Source organism: Amblyomma maculatum, chromosome 6 (genome assembly GCF_055883805.1).
Source record: "Amblyomma maculatum isolate TAMU_Amacu chromosome 6, ASM5588380v1, whole genome shotgun sequence".
Lineage (NCBI taxonomy): Eukaryota > Metazoa > Arthropoda > Arachnida > Ixodida > Ixodidae > Amblyomma > Amblyomma maculatum.
The window spans coordinates 114,271,893-114,297,858 of record NC_139349.1 but is presented as its reverse complement, the minus strand read 5'-3'; positions in this window follow the sequence as shown (position 1 = coordinate 114,297,858).

Below are 25,966 nucleotides of genomic sequence, written 5' to 3'. Positions count from 1 at the left end.
GTCACTGGGACGACGGAAAGCAATTAAGCGCTATGAAGTAGACTCGCTGTTGATTTTTGTTGAAAGTATGAGTTGACTGTTGGAAAAGAGTTGTTTCTTGTGTCGCTAATTAAGAGTCATAAATGAGAGGAAAAGTAGAAAGGTAGGCTTAAAAATCAATATGCAGAAGACTAAGGTAATGTTCAACAGCCTCGGGAAGGAACAGCAGTTTACGTTAGGTAGCGAAGCACTGGAAGTAGTAGGCGAATATGTCTACTTAGGGCATGTTGTAACCGCAGATCCGGACCATGAAAAGGAAATGACAAGAAGAATAAGATTGGGATGGAGCGCATTTGGCAAGCACTCGCAGATTATGACTAGCAGCTTACCGGTATCGCTCAAGAGGAAAGCGTACAACAGTTGCATCTTACCTGTACTCACCGATGGGGCTGAAATGTGGGGGCTAACCAAGAGAGTTCTACTTTAGTTGAGGACAACCCAGAGGGCTATGGAACAAAAAATGGTAGGTTTAGCATTAAGAGATAGAAAGCGTGCAGAGTGGGTCAGAGAAATAACTCAAGTTACTGACATTCTAGTGGAAATTAGGAAGAAGAAATGGGCATGGGCAGGACATGTAGTGCGAAGAGAGGATAACCGATCGTCGCTTAGGATAACAAACTGGATTCCAACGGAGGGAAAGCGTAGCAGGGGGCGGCAGAAAGTTTGGTGGGCGGATGAGGTTAAGAAGTTCGCAGGGGTCAAGTGGATGCAGCTAGCACAGAACCGGGTTCATTGGAGAAATATGAGAGAGGCCTTCACCCTGCAGTGGGTTTAGTCAGGCTGATGATGGTGATGATGATGAATGAGAAAAGAGGCTCGCAATTTCGCCGTAAAGCACAGTGGCAGTCGCTGCCAATAATAAACAGTACGGTGCGGCTGCATTCCTAGTAAAGAACTGTTTACCCCTGCGATATCGCACTACCGTAGCATCTGAGGCTGGTGTCGCATCAGGAAGCACTTCTAGCCATTAGCCTGTCAGCTAACAAAATAGACAAATGTTCTAAGAGCGGAATGGCACTTTTCTTCACTTCTATTTCTTCGTAATGAGAGGAACAACTTATCTTATAGTTATCGTGAGTGCTATATGCGGCAGCTGCCTTTTCTACTTAGAATTGCCCCTATATGAACTTGTTAAATAAATGAGCACAGTCATTCGGTACTAATAAATACTAACGGTACATTCATGCTATAATTTCTTTATTGTGATAATTAGCTTCCAAAGTAGTTTTCTGGCAAAGGTTTCCGTGCAAAAAGGGCTCCTATATTATTACTTTCTTTTCATGATTTACCTCAATCAAGCAAACTTTATCTCTGGACGGTTCGGATGACCCAGCGTTTTCTTTGCGTGAAAAAGGGGACGAAACGTTTCTGAACTACAGAAAACAAGCATACATTTAAGAAGGAAAAAATGGAGGCGCAGATATTAGAAAAACTGTGTCATGACCAGTGAGTCACAAATGCACGGTAAACGCGCAAGCACACAATACTTATTGCGTCTTGAAGGCAACAGGAGGGAATTCGGTATGCAAATGTGTGTTGGCTCAAAGGGCAAACATGTGGAACATACTCCTGACTTTGCACTCAGTACTTGACGCCAAAGAGTGCCTGCAATGTTTATTCTTGATAGTCTTTTGCGCCGAAAACCAACCTCTGCACAAGGAACGTGGAGCTCCTTTACACTTGTGTGATTGTGGTTCCATCGCTAGAGACAGGATTCTAACATACCTTGAACCAGACCAAGAGATTGCACCATTACAACGTGAAGAAATGAAAAGGCAAAAAGACACGTTATTTTGGTTCATAAATATGTTTCAACAAAGACGTTAATTCGAGGCCAGCAACCACTTACCAAATACCGTAAGTTCTCGATAAACAGTTATTTATTATTCTTCAGAAAATACAAAAAGTGGCAATAAATTAATACACCCAGTAGTAAAGTTTTGGAATGCTGAGTATGACGAATACTCACAGCAGCTGCAATGCCAAGGATTATAGCATTGCCTAGTAGAAAGAATGAAACACTTTCTCAGCTTCTCGGTAATACTTCAGCTTCTCTACGCACGCTTAAGACCCCAAATTTTTATTACCAGGTAGTAAACATGGCTGTGATATTCAGTGAGCGATAATATTGGGTTTCCAGTACTATGAAATGAATCGCCAGGCTAGTTTTGTTCTTATCAGCAGGTCATTTTACTCTCATTTATTTATTATCTTCTGAAGACCACGAGTGACAAAAAAAAGCTTATTAGTGTAAAACAATTATTTTTCATTCGCGACACTCAATGTCGATAGGTGCTTCAATACACTGCAAAACTTGCATGTATTTTGCGCATGTGCCGTAACATTTCTTCCAACCTCTTAAGTGCTATTCTGAAGGCTTGTGCTAGCTATGAGGGGTATAACATTGTAGTAATGAAGTGGTTTGCATACCCCAACCTTTAACTAACCACATGGTAAGAAGTGCCGAGTTACCATTGGGCAACGTAAACTCATAGACCCTAGGTGTGCTACTGATATGTGTACATACCTAGTGTCAATCATGGCTCGAACCGTCTCTTGTGTGAAGGAGGGTACAATACTGCACTAATATACAATACAATGATCCTGATTCAGAGTAATGGATTGAAATGAATAGTCAACCTCGCCATGACGACGACGTTTAGGTAGCAATCAGCTGTCAGTGTACTGCCTAAAGTCATACGAGAAAAAAATCTCCGTCGTCAAATTTGCATGAACCTCAGAACAACCATTGTGATATTGTTCGGGGCTTAAAGACGAGAGGCGGCAAGTGGCCTAGAAGTAAACCCATAAGGAAAGGTCCCCATTAAAAATAGACCACGTAGGCTTCTTTAATACGCAAGAACAACGCACAGTCCTTGGGTGACTCTACCTTCTTTGTCCATCTAACTGTCTCAAATTTTGGCTGCCATTTTATCCTGCAATTATGCGATCACCGGCAGTACTGAGATGCCTGTAAACCACCGCGAGAGACCTGAACAACCATTAGACCATGTGCTGGCATGCAAAAGCAAAGTCGATTCTACTCATTTCTTTAGTGCGCATAGACTATGTTTACTTGTAGATTGCAAAAATTTATTTAGCTCGGTCGATCCTGGTCGCCTTATAACTGTAATTTAATATAACTGATAACTGAAAAACGACATCGGTTTTCAATTTTCGGCAACCCCAAATATTTACACAGCTGCACGCGTTGAAGAAAAAGGCATCCCTTAACCAGTATCTGTCACTTTAACTGTGATGAATCTCAAATCTTTTTTTTTTTTTTTTGCTTGCATGGATCCTAAGAGATAATAAAATATATATATATTTCCCTCACGAATGCGTCATGTTCTGTTGCATGTCATTATAAAACTCATTTTCTTCCGCGTCTCTAGCAATTTACAGTAATAATGGCACAGCCTTTTGGTTCATTACCGTTGTCGTACACTTCCTGAAGCATGCGTTTGGATTATTTCGTTACAATCCTCAAAATAAACGAAACCAAGCGTGATTTCCTATTTAAAAACAATTTATGCTTCAAGCACAAAAAAATTAACATTGGCAAAATGTCTGTTTCACATGAAGATGGCACAACACGAGCGGATGAATACCCATGTCTGAGTTCTGCCTCCAGAGTACTGAATATAATTAGGTGGGCACGACGTCGCCGCCCACATACCGCTACTACTTAGTCATAAATATTACTCTAAATTTGTGTCTCAGTAGTGAAGAAAACAATTTCAGTTTCTAAATTTCCCGCCTTAATCCTTTATATCGGTAAGAAAATATGCTGCGCTCACAGCGACATGGGCCATCAACACGCGTACGAATTGGCGCAGGAGCCATCACCATCTTGAAAAACTTGGCCTACCGTAGCGACGGTGACAAGGGTGCCGAGCGCAGCCACCAGCTGATTTTAATTTGCCTGAAAAAAGGCTTTTGCTTGTTATAACTACTGCAGCGAGGTAGTTCAGCCCTTCACGTGTTCTATGTCAGACTGAAGAAACATAGCTCGTTGGGCCAGTTATCTACGCATTTAATGACCTTCGGACTCTTTTTTTTTTTCTCGTTTCCTTAGGACAACATTGATTCCGGCAAGATTGGGATCCCCTTTAGCACGCTGCGAGGTAGCTCAAACGGGCACGAACGAGCTAGTGACTCTTGCATACTGGTCCTTAACTGCAGCTCCTCGCAGTGAACTAAGCTTAAAGTTACTGTGACCCAACTCCTAAGTTAGAGCCAGGCCCCATCTTTGAAGCAAACAATTATTCTGCTCTCAAGACATGTGAATATCAATGCTGCCCTAATCATTTGTTGAAGACATCGACATAGTTTTCTTAGTGGTAGTATCACAATTTCAAAAACATATCCAGCGTCTCTACGGAACAGCAAGATCAGTCTGAACTATTTTTGTAGGTGCTATGGTTGTCGCAAGGACCACTTTGACAGTTGGAAAACTTTGCCGCCATTCAGACTCCGTATATCGGCTACACAAGGTTAGCCCAGGTTTTTTCATCTATTTGGCAAGACGTCTTAGTCAAAATAGACTCCATTGGGCGACGTGATTGTTGACAACAATCATCGAGTAGTCTTTCTGAACTGCCTAAATCGTGAAGCTTCGCATTTAAACAAAAAAAGAACAATTTCCAAAATATGCGGCGCCAAAGTAGGTGGAAACACCACTGAAAAGGCATCAAAAATGTCACCAATGTTTATCCCTCGAAAACACTTGCTGCCTTCGTTACCTCCGCTCCTCCCCCAAAGCAAATGCGAAGTCTTTCGGGCCGAACTTTGTCGTATCAAGAGCTATAAAAGAATTCTAAGCAGTCCTATAATCTTCTTCAGCTGCAAGAAGGTCCATACTTCTCGAGTCAGAACATTTCCAGCAGAAAAGCTGCCTTTTCGTGTGCATCCCACCCTGAATTCTGCCTGGAGAGACATCCTTCTATCTCCCAATAGCATTAGCTTCCCCTTAGAAAAGACGCTCGTGGAACCTCCCACACGTGCGTCTCTTTCACGTGCATTTCTTTCCGGTCTTGAGCCTTCCATTCCTATGATCTCTATATAAGCTACACTACAGGCAAGCCTGCAAAATTTCGGAAGGTTCAGATTTTTGCTTCTTGTGTACTATATTTTGCTCGTGAGCACGTGTTTGTTGGTGCTGAGACTGCACTTTGTTTACTTGCACTTACTGCAGAAAAAGTGCATCAAGAAGCCCAACAGAGGATGCGCGGCAGGCTCTCCTTTTCCAGCAAAACCGCTTTTCTAAATCAATTCAAGGTAAAAGGAAACACCTTACTCTGGTCATCATGACTTAAGCAACTAATATGGACACTTGCAACTTCATCCTATGAAAGGAATTTCGAAACATTATTATCAAGTGTTTCGGTACCATAAAAATAGTGTAATTCCATAACTCGCTAAAACATTACCGATTTAGTTTTCTAAGAACATGTGCGAAATAGATTAATTTAAGAACACCTTCTTCTGCCCTATATACAACGTGACAGAATTAATTAAAGATTTATTTAGGTATGGAGACAAATACCCCGCATAAGTGGAAGGAGAAACACTAACCTAACATTTAACAATAGAAGTGTTGAAACGTGCTAATGCATTGCTGAAAATGAGCATTTCTTGATCATTCATGACGTTTTGTTTTCATTTTCGAAAATGAAACCAATTAGCGACAACATTTAGGTATTAGCACGTAATGTAACATCCGAAAATTAGTTATTTTACGGTTTATATCAATGCCGTCCGTACAGAGACAGATGAGGTCAATAAATTAGTTGTGGTTTAACTCTGGTTAACCCTAGTTGAATTGTGATAGCAACGGTGGAAGCGTCTTTTGGCTGCTACATTATTCCCCTATCACGTGGCCTCCGCCGGGACCACGCGACGGCTCTAAACCTGGCGCAGTATTGCTATCGCAATAAAAACGTAATTGGTCAAATGTTTAACATCATTTGAAAACAATATCTATTGAGGAACAAATCTTTGGAGCTATCCATAGTAATGCGAACGCCTATAGTAAACTCTCAAAACTTGTTGGTCTGTTGCAAGTGCATTAAAGTCAGAAAAAAAAATACCTTCGGAGCGGAATTAACTCCTCCCCAGAAATTGCTTGTGGAAAGAGCGAAATTCCGAGAGCGCTGTGAAATCTACACTGCATGCAAAAATGCGAAAGCCTAAGGTTTGCTGGATCGCATGGTGTATCACGTTTGCTCTCATTATCATTATCAACTAAATGCACAGTCATTATCATTGCTGATGTCAACAATGTCATTATCACTAATTGCGGCCTCATTGTCTTCGCTACTATTATCCTCACAGTAGACAAGGCGAATTATGATGTGATTCTCATGAGTTTCTTTCCATGAGTTTTACTCGATAGTATTTGCAGACGGTAACGAAAAAGCGCCTAATGCAAAATCTCGTGGACATGCCCTTGCCAGTCCCCCTACACCGACAGGTTATTCAAAGATACAGCTGGTAAAGATGTGTTGGAGAGGATGAGAAATATATGTGGGTCATGCCTGTAGCCAAGATATTCTTCCATCTACACACTGGTACACTACCTGTTAAAACTTGGTTATATCAAAAAGGAGTTAATGTACCATGGGAGACAAAGAAGCAATTTACCACATTTTCATAGACGGCAATAACGCTATCGTTTTGGGGGGACGTGATACAGCGTACGATTAAGAAGAAGCTTCATCTTACAGCGTAAGTTATAATGTTCTTCCTGTTCATGACCATGCAGTACCATAAGATGCCATATTTATGTTGAGACTGCACTCCGTATGGCGCAGTGCTATGGATTATCAAAATTCTGACACTGGAAGATACCCTCGAGGGTATCTTACTAGAGGGTATTCAGCGCTTACGATCGTAACAGCTGGCCCTTTGGCAAGCTACCCTCGAGGGTATCTTGCTAGGGGGTATCAGCGCTTATGATCGTAAGCCCTGGATTTTGTACCCGCCAAGTGGTCGCTCGTGACGGTTGTGTGCTTGTAATCTCATTCCCCTGTACCCACAACAGTTAAACTGTTAGCTGAAGCTAGTTACCGTATAGGTTTCCCGTCGCTTAAATTGTAGGCATTTAAACAGCACAAACATCCAACGAATTCGAAAATTCGGCACGAAAGAGTTCGTGTATTTAACACCAGCAGCGTTGCTTTACAGATTGGCTTTGACGTCTCTTATAGGCTGAGTCACTTTGGGACGTAAACACTATAAACCGAACCTTACCTCCCAAGCATGAATTGATTTATGAGCGGTTGTAAGGAGAGTTAGAGAAAACACTTCGCAACAAAATCAAATAGATAATTTTCTTTTTCTTTATAAAAATCAGGTTAGTGCATATGTCATATTGCATAACAAGTAACGTATAAGCCATATTAAAGAAAATAATCTTAGTTCCCACTCTGTTCGAAATCGCACATATACCTTAATCTCGTTAATTAGGTTGGGAATCACTACAATGACCCATCTGCCTTGCCTGCCTTGGAACGCGCTATGGAGAACCTTGATTCTAGATAATCGAGTCGGTACTTACCGGGTAGCGGTACGGCAAACTTGCATAATCCCTACAGTCTAATACACATTAGTATGCTATCACACATTCATTATGGATGAATTCACTTTATTAGAACCTCCATTCATAAGAGATGGTTGGTAAAATTTACTTGGCTAGTAGAATTCTGTGTGGGGTTGCGAAGTGAAACATAGACGAGAGGGTGCAGTGCAGTATGATGGAAGCCTTGCTCTCTGTCCCGTTGTTATATATAGTTGCGTTCAACAGAATAAAACTTACACTTAAGTTTGTTCTCTTCGAAATTTGGCGGCTTCCGAATAGAACCACATCACCTTGCATATCTTGTATGGTTGGCACATTGGTCTAATTTATTTCTTCATTTATATTTATTTATTTAAATACATTCAAGGATCGTAGTGCGTTCTAGAGAGAGTGCTATGCATGATGAAAATTGATTTTCAGAACACAGGAACCTGGTAATATAAAGAAAAGTATTCCGAAACAAGGCAAACAATAAGTAGGCAAAATGTAGATTATTGATAATAAATATACTTTTCAACACAAGGTATAAGCAAAATCATATCTATCATTGTGGCCGTTTATGTGGATGTGGTTTCACTCGTTCCTCAGTTGTCTTGGGAATGAATGACAAGCTGCTTCGACACAATGGAGCGCCTACTTTATGAAGGTGGTATCAACGAGGTGATAAGTTCGAGAAAAGCCTGAACGTTGAGTGTGGGGCAAATGCAGAATGCCTGGACAATTTTCTCTGTTAAAAAAAAAAAGAAAACTTATTAGCATCTGAACCAGAAACTGCGCGTCTGAAACATAAGGTTGAGGTTTCGATTTTATTCTGTTATATTGGCAGAATTAGGCCGGGATTTGACTTATTTGGTGGAACGAAAACAAATTCATAACATAGAAGAGATTTAGCGTATGTATGCCGAGTAGAACATGCACAAGCTTTTGAGCACAGATGAATCTTCTTGTAGACGACGTCGTGCAAAGCAGTTCCAGAAGTCGCACACGGGGTGAACGGCCGCAGCGATAGCTATGTTTTGTTTGGTTCGGTTTCACCGGTTTAACGTCCCAGTGTGACCCAAGCTATGAGAGACGCCACATAGAAGGCTCCGAAACTTTTGACCACCCGGGGTTCTCAGAGATTCCATACTCGTTTGCCATAAGAAATTCCTTGGTTTGAAGCGTCGCAACCCTGCATTTTATTTTTATTTAGAGCGAAAGAAATTTCTCTGAAGATTATTGATTAGGTTCGACAGTCTTAAGCATACCTCTCGCATTGAAAGCCTTCGTTATGGAGTGATCACCGTAATGTGACGGAAAACTAAAGGATGAACTTCATGTTATGCATGTGCTGTTTTGTTTTCGTTTGTCGTTTAAACGTTTGCGCAACATCCTGTTATACTGCTCAACCCCTTCCCCCGGTGCAGAGTAGCAAACCTGTTTATTTTACCAGTTAACCTCCCTACCTTTCCTTCTCATCTTCCTCCTCCTTAAACGTTTGCATGGTTTTTATGCGGCTGCTGTTGAAGTTATTTTTCAAGGCCTCCCTTGCCCAGTTTATCCAGCGACCATTTTCATACAGTACTGTGTGGTACTCATTTTCGGTCCATAATGATAACTTCTTTACTATAAAGATATAAAAATAAAGCTTCGCACTCAGTCACACTTCAGTATAACAGTCAGAAGCAAAGTAAACGGCTACAAGAAACCTAGCAGAACACTGAAATTGCGCATTAACGCGTTAAAGTTTAATTATACGCTTAGGAACAGGAATTGCAATTACGTAAAATTAGTCTTAGAACGAACGGGCCATGGGAGCGGAAGATTTTAGAGGGTATTTTAGCGTGATATAATACTTGGCTGATCATGGGCCCACGGCAATCTCGCGAGAGCGGTGACGCTTACCCGACAATTGGCCGTCATTTCACGTCGGAGCATTGTGACATAGTGGCAGCCATGGCGAAGAGATGGCGTTGGTAGACAGAAGCGGTGGCGTGTCGTAGTAGCGTGACGGCCACTTCAGGGCCCTGTAATCATCATCACCAGCCTGAATATGCTAGCTAAAGTGCGAAGGCCAATCGCATATTTCTACAATAAACACAGTTCTAGCTGTGCTAACTGTATCCACTTAACGCCTAAAAACGCCCTAACATCATCATCGACCTAATTTTCCGCCACAACCTGATACGCTTGCCCAACATCGGAATCCACTGTGCACCACTTGGGGCCATCAGTTATCTTTCCACGCAATTTTTTATTTTTGCTAGAATACCACTAACTTCTGTTGGCTCCGTGACCAACTCGGCATGCTTCCTGTCTCTGAACGTTACAGCTACCGTTTTTCTTTAAATTACTCCCAGCGTGGTCTGCATTTTAAGCAGAACTCTTTATTCGCCCGCACAATCGCGTTCAATGGGTGAGTACCTGTGGTGGTTCCCCGCTGTTCACCAAAGTTTAAACGCACGAGGTTATTTTCAGAGCCCAACTGTTATGAACAGTTCATCGGTACAGCCGCGTCATCATCGCCGGTTCAACCGAGCGCTCTGCCGCCTCAATCAGAGCGCTTCCACGAGGGCTGTTCCGGACGAAAGAAAGCATTGTCGCTCCCTCAATAAATGCACCAGAATGGTGCCCGCCGTGGGCCAGGTCGTCCAACGCGCTACCTTCTCGCTGTCGCGCCAAGATGCGCTCCGATGGCGGTTGCTGCTGTGAAATGCACCCCACAAGTTAGGTTGTCCGCACCACCCTCACCCCTCGGAGCGTTCTCTTCCAAGTAGAAAGCGTGTGTAAATATAATGGAGTATAAAAAAGCTTTATCCAGTTATTTGTGAAGATGTAGCGACGAAACAAACAGAAATGCGGCGACTGTTGCTGCTGCTACACGAGCAGCATGAGCAGACGCTCAGCGCCGACACCAGAATCCAGAGTTGCAGCGATGTTTTCGAGGTCTTATCGCTAGCGCGGCCGAGGCACCACCGCTGAGCGGACCCTGCACCAGTACGCACCGAAAAACCCTGTGGTGAGCTGAAATTTCGCCTTAAGAAATATTGCAATAGGTTCGACAATTTTCTTTTTTATTCCGTTCAGATGCATTGAAAAGCAGCCGCTTTGATAAGGGCTTCGGCTGCAACTAGGTGATCAGCAGTCGAAAACCACAGCCACAATCATGTCTTGGCAGGCGCAGGTGTTTGCTGCTCTTAAGATTAAAAAATAAAACTTTAACAAGAGAAAAATTGTAATTAAGTACCGGAATACGTATAGAACCATAATATGCAAATTGACAGCAACATAAATTAGTTCTCATAGAAATCTTTTACCTTTAAGATGGGAAATGCCCCACGCCAGAATCTCACGCTGAACTCTGCTTTCGCTTTGAGCGACGCCGTAGTGGAGGACTTGGTAAATTTCGACCACCTGGCGATCGAAATTTCCGTAGTCCTCCACAACGGCGTCTCTCATAGCCTGAGTCACTTGGAGATGCTAAAGCATACAATCCAAACCAAACCAAATCAGCTCTTACATTGCCCACATGCGATAAAGAGCAAAGCTGTTTGAGCCAACACGTTTTGCTGGGACAATCATGGCCAGCACGATTTAAATTGCCGCCATCAGTGCGTCATCGGAAATTCGAGCCAGAACGAAATAAAACAGTTAAAGTATAAGTTTATTGAATAATGTAACACAAGCTGCATTTGCTTTGTTAGAACGATGCCAAAATAAGCGGCACCCTGCACCACGTGTGTAATAGTCGACAGCTGTCGGCCTCGGTCAAGCATGATGGAAATCTTAAATGCTTGCTTTGCTCGGCTCTGAGAACGGTGCCGTGATAATAGCGTTGAGGTCGCCACCGCGTTCTCATTACTGCTAGACTGAAGGGATTCTCTTATGAGTTCTCGTTGCGCCACAGCTTCTGTGTCGTGTCAGCTTTCAACCTCACCGCCCTCCCACGCTTGCCCTCTGCGAGCAATTCCAGTTGGAACGCTATAGAAGTGCCGGACCCGGGATTAATTGCGCGCTCCAGAGTTGCAGCTCGTTACCAGGCCCTGCTTCGCCGAATCTAACCACGCACTCGTCGCTGCCGTTTGCCAGCGTGCACCGGCTGCCGTTATACGCGAAAGTCACAGCCCGGGAAACGCGCTTGACCAGTGGCCCCCCGCGCATGAAACAAACACGAAGACTCAGTCCAGTGACAACGTATGGTCAAGCACCCGCAAAGAGAATTTCGTCCTCACTGGTTTACGCTGCCTTCTCTGTTTGCAGCTTTAAAGCAGTCGTTACGCAACTCATTCCTCGGCCTCGGCCACTACAAGGGTAAACGAAAACGATTAACGTTATAATGCGTTGTGTGGCACGACATATTTAGAAATGACTGGTGAACACTCTTTTTGTCTTCCCATTTCACTGCTACTTATAGGAGTGAAGCTAACGACAGCTGCGCCTGTGTGTCCTCTTGCCGAATTGAGGGAGAGAAAGGCTATCGAGATTTCTGTTGATTCGCCAAGGCTCGCGAAATTCTACCGTTTCTTGCTGACCTCGTTTTACAGTCCAACAGAGTGAGCGTTCAGTGAATAATGCTGCAATTGTATAAACAAAATATGAACATACTAAGAGAAGATAATGCGATTACTGAATTCAGCGAAGATTGCCGGACCCTGTCGATATCATGAAAATCAACGTGTTGAATGTACACTGTCACTGAAATTTGTACAATGAATAACCTCGCCCCGCGCAGTTGATCTGCTGACATACGAATACAGGACCGACATAACACTTAATGTTTATTGAACTAAACACATGAGGTAAAAAGTTACAGCAAGCAAGTTGCCTTTAAATTTCATTCGAACGCAGCTGCTGCTTTCATATTTTACTTTCGAATAATAAATATAATAATTTACACAAAAACTCTGATCACGCAGCTAGCCTAATGACTATTTCATTAGGCACTGGTTTGATACGTTTGAACGGTTGCCATCGTCCTGCAGCCCTGGGCCTGATAATATCACTGCTAAGCTGCTAAAGATTACAAAACTCAATTCAACACAAATTCTTGCTTGCATTTTTCAGGAATTGCTTGATGAAGCACACGTTCCAGATGACTGGAAAATTGCCTACGTAGTTCCCGTGTATAAGACAGGTGATAGGAATAATAAAACTATTTATAGGCCCATATCTCTTACATCTATAGCGTGCAAATTACTTGAGCATATTCTATCTTCCCAAATGATAAATTTTATCATCAGTGAGGACATACTTTTTGCTAACCAGCATGGTTTTCAGCGTGGGCGGTCGTGTGAAACCCAGCTCTTTGAGCTAACCACAGACATCCACTACAGTGTACACAATTTAGAACAGATAGATGCCGTATTTATTCATTTCGAAAAAGCCTTTGATCGCGTAGCACATAAACGATTATAACTTAAAATGAGGCACTTTAACATTAATAGCACAGTGGTTAATTGGGTTGAGGAATATTTAAGCAATAGGCGACAGGCCGTTAAAATAGAGCATATCCTATCTTCATTTCAGGTAATAAAATCCGGTGTACCCCAGGGTTCCGTCTTGGGGCCCACATTATTCCTGATCTACATAAATGATGTATCTCTTAACATTACTTCTTCGCTCAGATTGTTTGCGGATGATTGCGTTATTTATCGCTCTGTGACTAACCTCATCGAATGTTTACAACTAGAAAATGACCTACAACGCCTAACCAAATGGTGCTCTGAATGGCAGATGACTATAATTATCAAAAAAAACTAAACTTGTTCGTTTCACAGCACGTAATCAAGCAATTTACTACACATATACGATTGATAACCTAGCCATTGAGAACACACCCAGTCACAAGTACTTAGGAGTATACCTGTCCGGCAACCTGTCTTGGAAAACGCACATTGAGTACATATTAGGGAATTCTTACAAAACCCTGGGTTTCATGCGACGGTCATTACGTCATAGCAACAAAGACACTAAAGTTCTTGTTTATGACACAATCATACGGCCGAAACTCGAATACGCTTCGATTATCTGGAATCCTCATCAATCGTACCTAATAGCTAAACTTGAATCTCTGCAAAACAAAGCTGCGCGTTTTATTGCATGCAATTATTCCTCGTATTCTAACATTTCTTTAATTAAGCGAGAGTTAGGTCTCCGGCTTTTAGAGATTGGGCGAAAAATTAATCGCCTAATATTTTTCCACAAGCTTCACGATAACCCTTCAAATTACAGCATCGAGAAAATAAAACCGGCCATTCAAATATTTCCTCGCCGCGACCATGATCACAAATTGGAACCTTCTTTTGCGCGAACAAATTTGTTACAGTATTCATTCCTCCATCTCTCAATTAGTGAATGGAACGATCTAAATAAAAATATTGTTTGCCTCATGAACCATGAAAAATTTAGAGAAGCCTTGGAAACGATGTTCCCTGCTTAGTCGGAAATGCTTAATAAATTGAGAACTGCGCCGGTTTAGGTTTTTACACTTGTTTATTTTTGTTTTTCTCTGATTTGTGCTCGTGTTGCCATTAATTACGTATGTAATATTGTTTGTAATTATTTGTTAGTTCTGTATATCACTTTTTCTCATTTTTCCTTATTAACATGTGATGACACTATGAAACGTTTTAACAATGTTTTTATGACTTCTCCACCCCTATGTAATGCCCACTTGGGCCTTTAGGGTAATAAAATGAAATGAAATGAAAATATTTGCGATGCAATCTTGAGGTATATGCCTGGGCTCACAAGCAAGGTTATTAGATGTGAAGCTGTGGACGGCGAAGAGATGAAACGTTCTAACTAACGCATATTCATATTTGATTTTGTCAAATTTTTAAAGCAATACTGAGGCAGTGTACCAAACTGTGATACACAATAAAATTTAAGTGAAACTAGTTATTATGCACATGCTATATCTCAGTAATTAAGGAATTAATTAAAAGTACATAATAAAGGTTTTTTTTACATTAGGGGTCACATTATACTAAGAAACTGAAGGATGTCCACTGAAAAACTGATTCCAGCTTTTAAAGTCTAACGGTAAGCAGCTCGAAATTATTAAAGTCAAAAATGAGCATTTTTAGCTCTCAAAGCTTGCTTCCAGCAACTCTCGTTTTTAATCTGTGTCACTTGGCTTGGTATTGTCGCGGATATATCTCTCACTGCTTCTAAGCTTCTACGGTCTAAAAAAAAAAAAGCAAAGCGTGTCGTTTTAAAGATGTGTTTTGCAGAAGCCCACCTTTACGAGCCAAAAAACGTTCATTTTTGCCGTTTATTAATTAAAAAATTAAAAACTGGGTCCAGCTTTTCTGTTGACAGCCATAATTTTCTTAATATAATTTTGAACCTTGGAATAAAAAAGTTAAAAGCTCATAAGGCAATATTTGCTTAGTTATTGAGCTCTATCACGTTCCGCCGTTGCCAAAAGTAACCAGGCTACGAGTTCGGCTTCCCAGTCGGGTAGCAGAGAATTCGTACCACTTCTGAAGCTGTAAATCCGTGTAAAGGCGAGCTCCTGTTCTTACTTCTTAACAAGTTGCGATCGTCTGGAAATCAAAGTTGGTTTTATAATACAAGCGAGAAGCAAAACATCCGGCAAGGTTACTTTTGGCAAAGACGGTACATAATGTCTACCTTGCTGTACAATCCGTCTTCACAGACTGCCCTGTCGTATCTGTCATAGGTTTTAAACTAATGAATTGGAGGCAGATAAAAGAAACATCTTGTATATCATGTCACTTCCACTGAAAGAAACAGTACGAGGGAAGGCTTATTCCAGCAAAAGAAGCAGTTATATCGGCCAATTTCAAACAAGTCGCCTCTGTTGAGAGCAGAGTTTTGGTGAGAAAACCACATAGCCTCTTAATACTTAGCCACCATGGGAGATTTTATAGACATCTAATAGCATTTTTATTCAATACTGTACCAGGTTTCGGCCCATCGCGTCGTCCCAGGAAGGGCCACGTTGGGCCTTGAACAGCCGCGAAGATGAAGAAGCAGATGACAACCAAGAAGACGATGATGACGAAGTAGAAGAATACGAAGAAGAAGCCGACGAAGACGAAGACAACAGAGAAGAAGAAGAAGAAGAAGAAGAAGAAGAAAGCGAAGACAAAGAAGACGAACAACGCTCTGTCATCCGCAGCTAATTCTTTTGCTCCACATTCGGTTCAGCCGAATTGAACCCTTCTCATTTATATGTGGGCCAGTAGCTTACGCTCTCGCGTCATACACCTAAAGGATGAGCTTGTGTCCCCAATAAAGTAGCACTTTACCTGATAGGGTGCGATAGAGGAATAATGTAGCATGCAAAAGAAGCTTCCGCGTTGCTATCGCAATTCAACTAGGGTTAACCAGAGCTAAACCACAACTAATTTATAAAAGGGTCAACGGTCACTGAAAAGGGAGCCTCATACCACTGTAGCCCGGCTCCTCAGTGTTGCGTAAATTTTCAACCAGACGGTAAAACTTAGATTAAAACGTTTCACAGCACTTGCATGGTTATGTGTCAACCGGAGTCATGAGAGATATTTTCTTCATTCGCTGTTCTCCTTTCTTCCAGAATGCATGTCCGCCAGTTTCTTCATCAACTATCTTAACAGCTACTACAATAAATAGTATTGTATTTTTTCCTGTTCATTGGCTATCTGTGTCCGCAATATCGGCCCCGTGCCAGATAATTTTGTAGCGAGGGCTACATTGGCCACATTCTCACCATTTCGCCGTGCCTGTCCGTGTCTGGCCGGTGGGTGGGTGCCTGTCCGAAGAGCGAAGAAAAAAGTAGAAGTCGTGGGAGGCGCTAGCTGATAGATGACATGGCCGAGCACTAACTGGTCGTAGGGCTTCCTGACATTATGTTTCGCTGGAGCTGTCAACTCGGGCCTCTCTATTCGTATGGGTGGGTGATATCACAATCAGCCTGCCAGTCGCACACGTACCAGTCTTGTCTTGTGCTAGTGAATTGTCTCGAGTTAAAGTTCAGCGCGCCTACATGACGCTGCCAAAACCCTTTCATTCCTGTTATCCCTAGTCCACGCAGGCGTGTTCATGCAGCTCGGTTAAAGCGGGGCTTTATATGTTGGCGTACGCTATCGCGTCATCGCGAAGGTGGGTGTGAAAACAGAGAGAACGAGGTGCCGTAGTGGAGGACCACCGCACAATAGAGGCCTTCTCTTCATCCCACTTTAGGGGTCAAAAGTGCCCCAGTCTCGCTATTTCCCCATGCCTGTCCGAAGAGCACGTTCCTGTCCGTAGACGAAAAAGAAGAAAAACAAAAGAAGAGAGAAAAAAAAGAAGGAAAAGACTAAGACGAAGAAATAGAAAAAGCAGCAGAAAAAGAATAAAAGGAAGAAGAGAAAAACGAAGAAGAAGAAAATTGAGAAGAGAAAAAAAAAAAGAAAAATTGGCTGTGGTTTACCTTTGGGTAAACCGGGTTGAATTACGTTAGCAATACCTCCATGGCTCCTGTGAGCTTCGTTTTTTTTTTTTTTTTTCAGACTTCCTCGCAGCATCGCGAAGAAGCTCCTTCTCTAGTCTTTTTGCACGTTCTTCAGCAGCCTCCTCGGTACGTCGTTTTCGCCTGGCTTCATTCTTGCGTTCTCGGCTGTTCTTTGATTCCCCGCTAGTCGATATGGAGTCACTCTGTGAGGCAAGAAGCTGCAGCTGAGACCATCACTAGAGGTGGACACAGAGTCACTTCCAAAGGTATAGCGCAAACGTCGGACAGCATCTTGTGCACGACGCTTTGCAAGCCGTTCTTCACGTTGCTCAGCAGTCTCTTGTGCACGTTGTTGTTTTCTGGCTTCAGCGCGATGCCGATGCTCCTCTATAGCAGTCTGCATAACGACTGTTTACACGGAGGCGAAGTGCGCATATATTCCCTCTGTACTTCTCCACTCTCTAATATTGCGAAAGCAAGACTACGCCAGGTCTAACCACTCGTCGCTGTGTGCCATGTCCGCGTCCGTGTCCATGACCATGGTCCCCTGTCAAAAACTGCCAACTTGAGTCTCTCGTGTCACATGGGACGGTTATGTCAGAATCAGCCTGCTAGGATTCTGGAGGACGAGGAAGATGAGGAGGAAAGGCAGAGAGGTTAACCAGTAAAAGCAACCGGTTTGCTACCCTGCACTGGGGGAAGGGGATGAGTGGATATAAAAGTTGTGAGAGTGGGATAACTGAAGTTAGTACAGTCACATAACAGACACGCCACATCACATCACGTCACAGTTATGTCATAGCAAACTCATAGTCTTTCGATTAGGCCTGTGCTTCTCATAAAGCGGAGCAGTGCCTGGGAGGCCTTCACCGCAAACGATCGCCGTGGCCAGGGACCTAAAATCTTAATTTCACTCAATGGGCGTCCATCTAGATGATCTAGCGTACGGCACAGACTCTGCCTTTCCTCGCTGTATATCGGGCACTCACAAAGAATGTGGTCTATAGACTCGTCGCATCCACAGTTTGTACATGCAGGGCTGTTTGCCATGCCTATCATAAAAGAATACGAGTTTGTGGATGCTACACCAACCCACAGGCGGCACAGCAAAGTTTCTTCGCGTCGGGGTAGGCCAGGTGGAAGGCGGAGCTTCAGGTCAGGATCCAGGGATTTCTGGCAATCACGTTACCCCTATAGGCCACTAAGGCACGTTCATACGGCTTGGTTAAAGCGGAGCTTTATATATGCCTGGCAGGAGCTGCAAACTTGGGATCCGCTGCGGCTCAAAGTAAAACGTGACCCTTCCCATGACTACACGACGGGCTGAAACCTGGCGCAAACGCAATAAAAGAAGAGGACAGATAACTCGGTAGTTGGTAGAGGTGAACGACAACAGTGAGTTGCTGGGATAAAATGTTTGTTCGAACGTTGTGACGGCGGTGTGTCCCGCAGTTCGACGTAGAGACGACGTCATACGACTAGAAGTCTTCTACGCCAGAATAAGAATGGTCAACGACGAGAGGCAAGGGGTGCTCTTATGTGAAGTGATACACACATGGCATAAATAAATCTGAAACCATAGAGTAAACTATTACGTGCAAAAGCAATATATTTACTTTCAAGCCATATCTAAGCGTAGCCATGCAGACTGCTCTCGCGTAGCTCCAGGTTTAACCACAAGCTAAACCACCGTTAATTTTTTTCATTTTAACAAAAATGACAGTTGGCAGGTAAAGGATTGCTTTCGTGCTCAGAATTTGTCGCTGAACTCGTGCACTAAAATGCCGCTAGAGTGGGTTGCTTGAGCACACCACAATAGCTACTGCTACCATCCCGTTTCAAAGCGGACGCTCCTATATTCCATCCATCCATCCATAATCCCTCTCTGGTTGTTGTTGTTTTTTATTTCTGTTCATCCTATGAAGTGAATTGGAAATTTTATTGCCGACTTTGGTATTGAAAAAGTATTCTCAGGACCGTACGAAAGTTAGGCGCCTTCTCTAAACTTGCGCTGACGCCAAATCGTATGCACGCTGCTTTTGCATTTCTCAACTTTATTCTGCTTTAGCGTTCTAAAGGCGAAGTTCCCTCGTTTTTATTGTTTTGTTTAATCGTAGGAGTAATGTTAATTCCAATACTTTCTTTTGTTCTTCTCAACATCCACTAGTTTTGAAAACACCATCAAAGATTAGAGGATATCAAAGTTCACGAGAGAAACCAATCGACCGACTTGAATTTGCATTATATTTTTGTCTCAATCTCCAGGCTCCAGATGTATATCCAGGAAACACGTCAGCTGCACAGTACATCTCTCTTGTTTGCCGGTGAGTACTGTGTCTTCGCTAAACTGCTCTTATGCACTGAAAAAAAAAAGATGCTGAATACTTCTGATTTTGCATCTTCACAAGTGAAGACTCCGTATTGCAGCATCGTACCGTTCGTAGGACGTCTTGTTGGGCTACATATTTTTATTTGTTTTGTTTTGTAGGGTAACTTCGCTGGCAGTTCCATCCAAACGCTTGCGTACCTACTTTTTACAGCATTCGTTGGAATGCACACTTGTGTTACTTGAAAGGTAATATTGAATATTGATCGAATTCATTTTGAAGGCTTAACACGATCATTAGTATTCAAGTAGAAAACTGTAGCAGCACTCATTGTAATAGCCTCAATAACTGAAATGTCAGAGTTGGTATTTATGCCTTGGTTGAGCAACTGTCAGTGCAATACATAGTTATTTTTAGAAATATCATTCGCTTATCATAGTAAAGAGAAATCACCACCGTCATAACGCAGTTATTTCATTTTTCGCATGTAACGGAGTATTAGGTGTGCCACATTTTCAGATAATGTCTCTGCTATGTGAAACAGAACTTCTTAAAGATACATTTCCCTCGTATCACGATCCTTTCCGGTTGCTGCCTCTCTGCGGTAACTTATAACGGGAGACTGCCGTCACGCAAACAGCAGGATGCCGGTCTGTTCCTTTCTATGTAATATTTATTTGGGTATTTTCTGTTTAGACATGTCGAGAAGATGAATTGCCTGTCGCTGCATGTTGCCAATTTTCTTTGAGCGATTCTGCATTGAAAATCAAATTCATCATGCACGGCGTTGAAAGCGTTCGCTTCGCAGATGCCGGGCGGTCGTGGAATGGTTAGTTCTATGCGGGCGTCCCAGCGAAAGATTTCGCTGAAAGCTGAATCCTACAGCTGCCAAGCAAACCGAAATGCGTCACACCGCCACTCGTCTGGCACGTGATAGATGAATGACGCATAGCCAGCGCAGATTTATTTTCGGAGCGGTTAGTGGTGCCCAGTAAAAAATGCCTCTGTCGCGTTTAGAAAAAACATCGTGATAAATATTTCAAACCAAACATTTAACCCCCAAACCATGTTCACTAAATAGTATCAAAGGAATAAAAAATAATCGAAAGACTGAAAAAAGGTTCTCTCCGGGCCCCAGCTTTGTCTGAAAACACATATTGTGTACCTTCGCCGAAAAGAAGAGAATAAAAAAATGGAGGACGCTTACGTTTTGCTTTTAAGAGTTCTAAGCGACAGACACCAGAATGCTTTGAAGACGATGAATGGATGTATATGGCTTTGAATCGGGTGGTGGCCCGCACCATTTGTTTCGGCAGCGTCGTATTATCGAAATAATTTTCCAGTGAGCACCACATCACAAGTATACAAAGCTCGATTCGGTCGCGTTTACGAAAAACGTCGTACAGAAATATTTCAACCGAAAAATAAAAAAGCAAAAACATCGTCCGTAGAAACAAAAGACACTTTCTGCGGGCTCACAAAGATACGAGCGATATGTAAATTAAGATACTTTTCCGCACAGAACCTTTTTCTTGGGGAATCAGCAGTACAAAAAATGTCGCCGTTGATGAGGAGACTGCCTATGCTTTCATAAATACCGCGCCTAGGCATCAGAAGCGCAGCAAGCGATTTCATAACGCATACTTCAAAACTGAGAGAGGTCAACAAAGTTTGAGTTAAGCGCAAACAAAACGCAAGCTGCCGCCTTTAAAACGAGAGGTAAGTGTATTCTACATGCTCTAAAGATATTTCATAATTTAGGGGAAAGCGAAATTGTGGGCTCAGTATAGGCGTTTGGTTTATGTTTCAACCATACGTCGCAGTGGAATGCATGAGTGGATTTCAATCCTCAGATAGGAAGCCGCATATTACGGGTACGCAACCTCAAATGATATCTCTTTCCAATCTGCCCGAAACTGATAATATGTAATATACTCCTTCGCATGTATTTTACCGCTGTTTTTTACGCTGCAGAACTTCAGCTTCTAACCTGTATACTGTACACATATTGAAAACCAAATCGCTAGAACAAAGGTTAACGGATTACTGCGTTATTACGAGAAAGTCCGGAGACTTTATCTACAAGAGTTTTGTGGTGGCAGCCTCGTTCCTGCGTTTCAGAAGAATTCAGTTTAGCTTGGTATACCCAAAGAAACCTTACCTTATCTGCTCTGATCCGCTTACTCACCATTCATTTTTGTCCATCGGTTCGATCAAATTCCAGGCATACTTTCCGGACTGTATACGTTTAAAACTCGCCACGACTTGAAAGCCTCCCTTTTACCATCATATACACCATTCAAAGCAAACCGACCTCTAAATAGCGATTCACCGGTTGCGGCAACACGGTTATAAACAGCGGGCCCACTCTTATGCTGGCTGCTAAGTATTTAAGCGGCTGTTCGATATCATCTCGAACACTTAGTACGTCGTAAAATTTAGATTCATAAGTATAATGTGACACTTGAAGAGAGAACAACGCAACGGCGGTAGTGGCCGTCTACATATCTAAGAGTGTATTTAGTACAAATCGAAATACATTGTACTTCCGCTGAAGTTGGTGTACTGTGAGTTGCAAAGTTCGTTACAGACTTGCTGTCAGTTGCTTTCTTTCTTGCTTACAACGCTTACCAAAGATGTAAACTTCTTGCGACATGTATTAACCCCACAAACACCCACAGCAATGTTAGTAATGAGAGACTTCACTATTCGTATAAAGACAAACAAAAACTGCATTATAGTTAGATGCGGAAGAGTATAAAACGACAACAGGGATATCATAATACCAAATAAGAAAAAACGTAGTTCGCGAAGCAAGCTTCACGATTAAGCTCGTCTCCGAGATGTCTGTTTCTGACAGTCTTTTGCTGGCGACGTAGTGTTCCGAAAGGTAATTTGTCAGTCTAGAGCTTTTTTTTTTCTCCAGGTTTATTACTCTACACAGACAGAGTTGAGTGAGTTGGTCTCTTAATTTTCCTCCCTCGCCAGGCAATTCTCCCCTGTGCTAGAAATTAATGACCAGGGTAGCCACTTCCCGTCGTTGCATTATTCTTTTTATTCACAAAGAGACACGCCTTGTGTTTTTGTTTCCTGCTATAGAATTCTCGCAACTCAGTCCTGCAGTGGAACTGATTTCTTTCGCAGTTTTCGAGCCTAGATTCACACAGAGAAACTTAAATTGCCTAAATATAGCTCTCGGATGTGAAAGTGCCTTCACTCATTGCTCTATCTCCTGCCCTTTACATCTTGCTAATCTCGTTTAAAATAGTTTTTAGCCGCTTACTTAGCGGTTAATTGTTTTATTTTTCCTTATCGCCATGCTTGTATGTAGGAACTCATTTTAATGTCCGTATTCTGGTGGTGTGATATTTTGATCCACGACAAATGAAGGATGTGCACATACTGCTTAGCAAGCAGTGCTTGGGTGGGTACGAATTTTGTGCGTATATATACATCTGCGCCTCTTTATATGGAATGACAGCAGATGCCTTGCAATGGGGAATATATATTTATATTGCCTGGTACTCAAGGATCACACTTTTTTAACCCAGGTAACAGATGTTTTCTGCGCAAGCAATAGTTGGGTCAACAGAAATTTACTGGCAGTGACAGCTGTGTACAACCACTCAGAAAGAAAAATATTATTGGATGGCAGCTGGAGTCGCTGTAATCTGTTGGCCATGACCATCATGTCCTCGCTCTTGTTTATTTTGTTTTATTCTGTCCTCTTAATATCAGGTGTCACGGACTCAAAGCGAAACAATCCCGATCAAAGAATAAATAACCATTATCTAAAACTCACCAGAGCAGAAAAGTTAAAGAAAAACAAAATCCATCTAAACAGAAAACGTATATCATGGCAGGAGAGTTTCACAACGCGATGTCAGTGATTACAAGACGATTTCAGCCGAAACTTTTAATTGAAGCCGTAAAAACAAAATGGAAACATTTACCGGCTGCTCAGCACCTCTATCGCTTCAGAACAAATAGTACTGTTCATGCTAGGATGTCCGGCCTGCAAGGATATTCGAAGATATGAACTCAACAAAAACGCTGCTGCAAAGAAAAGGGACTGAACCGCTCACGTCAAGCAAAAACAAAACCGCTGCTGGACAGTATTTTGGGCAGGCCATTTAAAAGAAAGAAAACAGAAAAGGAAAGATGTGTGCCAAAAGACGCGGGTGGGAAGAGGCTAGATGATTGTATACGTAAACATATACTCAGAATATATAGAGCAAAATTAAAAATTCAGTTTCCGTTCATGCGCCTTGATGTACGTCACTACATCTGATTAAACGGATCTCTAAACCACAGGTAAAGAGCAATCCCTCACTCAGTCTGATCGCCCACGACAAGAGAAATTGAGCGCACGAGCTTTCTAGGGCCATGTTCGTTTCTGTTTTACCCAGAGCACGGCCGCTAAGCAATTACATAATGTCTCCCAAAACACAAAATAGGCGAATGCGTGAAAGCTAAGACCACGGGGTGAGCGATACTGCCGGTAGCTTGCGCCACATGAACAAGTAGGTCCCCCGGTTATTTTAAATAGCTGTTGTGAAGGGACCTTGCGGTTTCTTTTTTACTATTTCGGGATTTAGTAGTGTCATAAGAACAATATCCAAGGTCTACCAATGCAAACTTATTATAAGAAGAATGTCATGAAAAAAAGTGGTGTTAAATGAATGAAAAAAAAATTTCGCTGATAAGTTAAATTCGTTCAAGCATTGTATGAGGATGGTTTATTCGGTGAAAGAGCTGTTGCTAGGTCCTTTATCATTCCTTGGCTGTAGCACAGGGCAAACCAGCAGTATAATTTTGGGAGCAGTGTACAGGTTATCCTTGGTCGTGCTTTTAACTGAATACACTGAGGTCACTTAGGGACGACCTGATTAGGGCGACTCCATGATTTACATGTAAAAGAAAATTACTTCCTGGACGGCAACCAGCTAAGCATATAATAAGATTCTGTGTATTGATCCCAGACGCTTCATTAGGTGGAAAGTTCCAGGTATTGTAAACTGCTATTATTATTCCCAAAACAATGCATGCTTCTCTCTGCATATATAAAGGTTAGAGCCACGGCGAAGGTGGGTATCGTGTTCCGTGATGGGCTCGCAAAGGGACGATGCCGAACAAAATGGTTGCCACTGATTAACGGCGAGTTTGTGTCGCTCAGCTGGCCATAATGCTGAAGAGAAAGAGTTGCCTCTGGCGGCTACATTGAGGTGTGAGGTGTGAGATGGAGCATGGGCCGCAATACTCGTGTTGAGCGAAAAAGTATGGTGTTAGGGCTGCGAACGTCATGTCACTGTTGCACCATCTCATGTCGTGTGCTGAGCTGAGCCACGGCCGCTCGATGGAAGCGAGCGGCCGTGGCTGAGCATTCTCCTGAAGTTCCACGATCGTGGAAATGCCGGAAAAATAGGAGATAGCCCTCATACCCTCTTGGTGGAAAGATTCCAGACTATCTCAATGGTGCATGGTTGAGAACAGGAACTGATCTTCATAAACGAGGGGCGGTCGCAAAACCACTCACCCCATACCTCGTTCCCCAAAGCAGCGGCAGCCACCAGTTTCGAGAACAACGAGTCTGATTAGTCCCAGTGTTCAAATCGGCTGCTTTTTGGCTTTAAACAGAATTTTTCCTGCGAATGTTCTTTAGGTGCCATGCCGGTTACGGTGACATGAGGGGTTGGCGATTGACGTTAAGATTATTTTGCGCAAAGGAAAATCACGAACGAAATAACATAAGTAGGAGCAAGATATAAAGCTAACAAAACGTGGGGCAGCTGCTTCAGTTATCAGTCCGTGGCGTCAATACCGTCACCATCGAAATATTTCTAAGCCTGTGTTTGACCTTCTTTCCCAGCAGCGAAACGCCACTACCAAGGATGGGCGATAGATGTTCAGCAATAAAACTGCGTGCACATATGTGAGTAAATTGGGAAGGAGAAGCCGCACGAGGGAACTCAGATCCTCTTGTGTAGCTTCACTGTTCACCTTTTATCGCCAATTCGCAGTCCTGACGTCGGCTACTGGTGTGCACTATGCTTATCAAGATCTCGGTGGTGACAGCTCCTCAGCGTAGTATCATTAGCACATAGGACAAAAGTAGCGTTAGGAATACTTAGTATGTTGAACGTACGGCAAATAAAAGCACTACTAAATAATTTTGGTTAAGGTGACAATATCTGTGGCAATTCGCGAACAGAGATAAGTGCTCTGTTGGAGTTACAACTGAGGCGCGTTGCAAATCGTCTTCCTATTTTTTTTGCGTAGTCTAACAGCGGAATGAAGCATATGTCAATATAGTACCAAATGGCGGCATAAGATGTTATTTTCAGCCTTCTTGACATCCACGTCTGCGTCTGTACGTGATTGTACCTGAGGGTTGATGTCAAACTGGCGACGCCAAGAGAGCTAATCCATATTCGGTACCTTACTCCTCTGTCGGCACTCGCACGTCTTTGCTCCGGTCTCTTCACTTGATGTCTTATTCTAAAACGCATGTGTTCAGAATCAGAGACAGATAAGAGTGTGAAAGTAAAATGCAAAGGTTTCGTGAGCACTACAGAATCTTCAGTGGAGGAATACGAA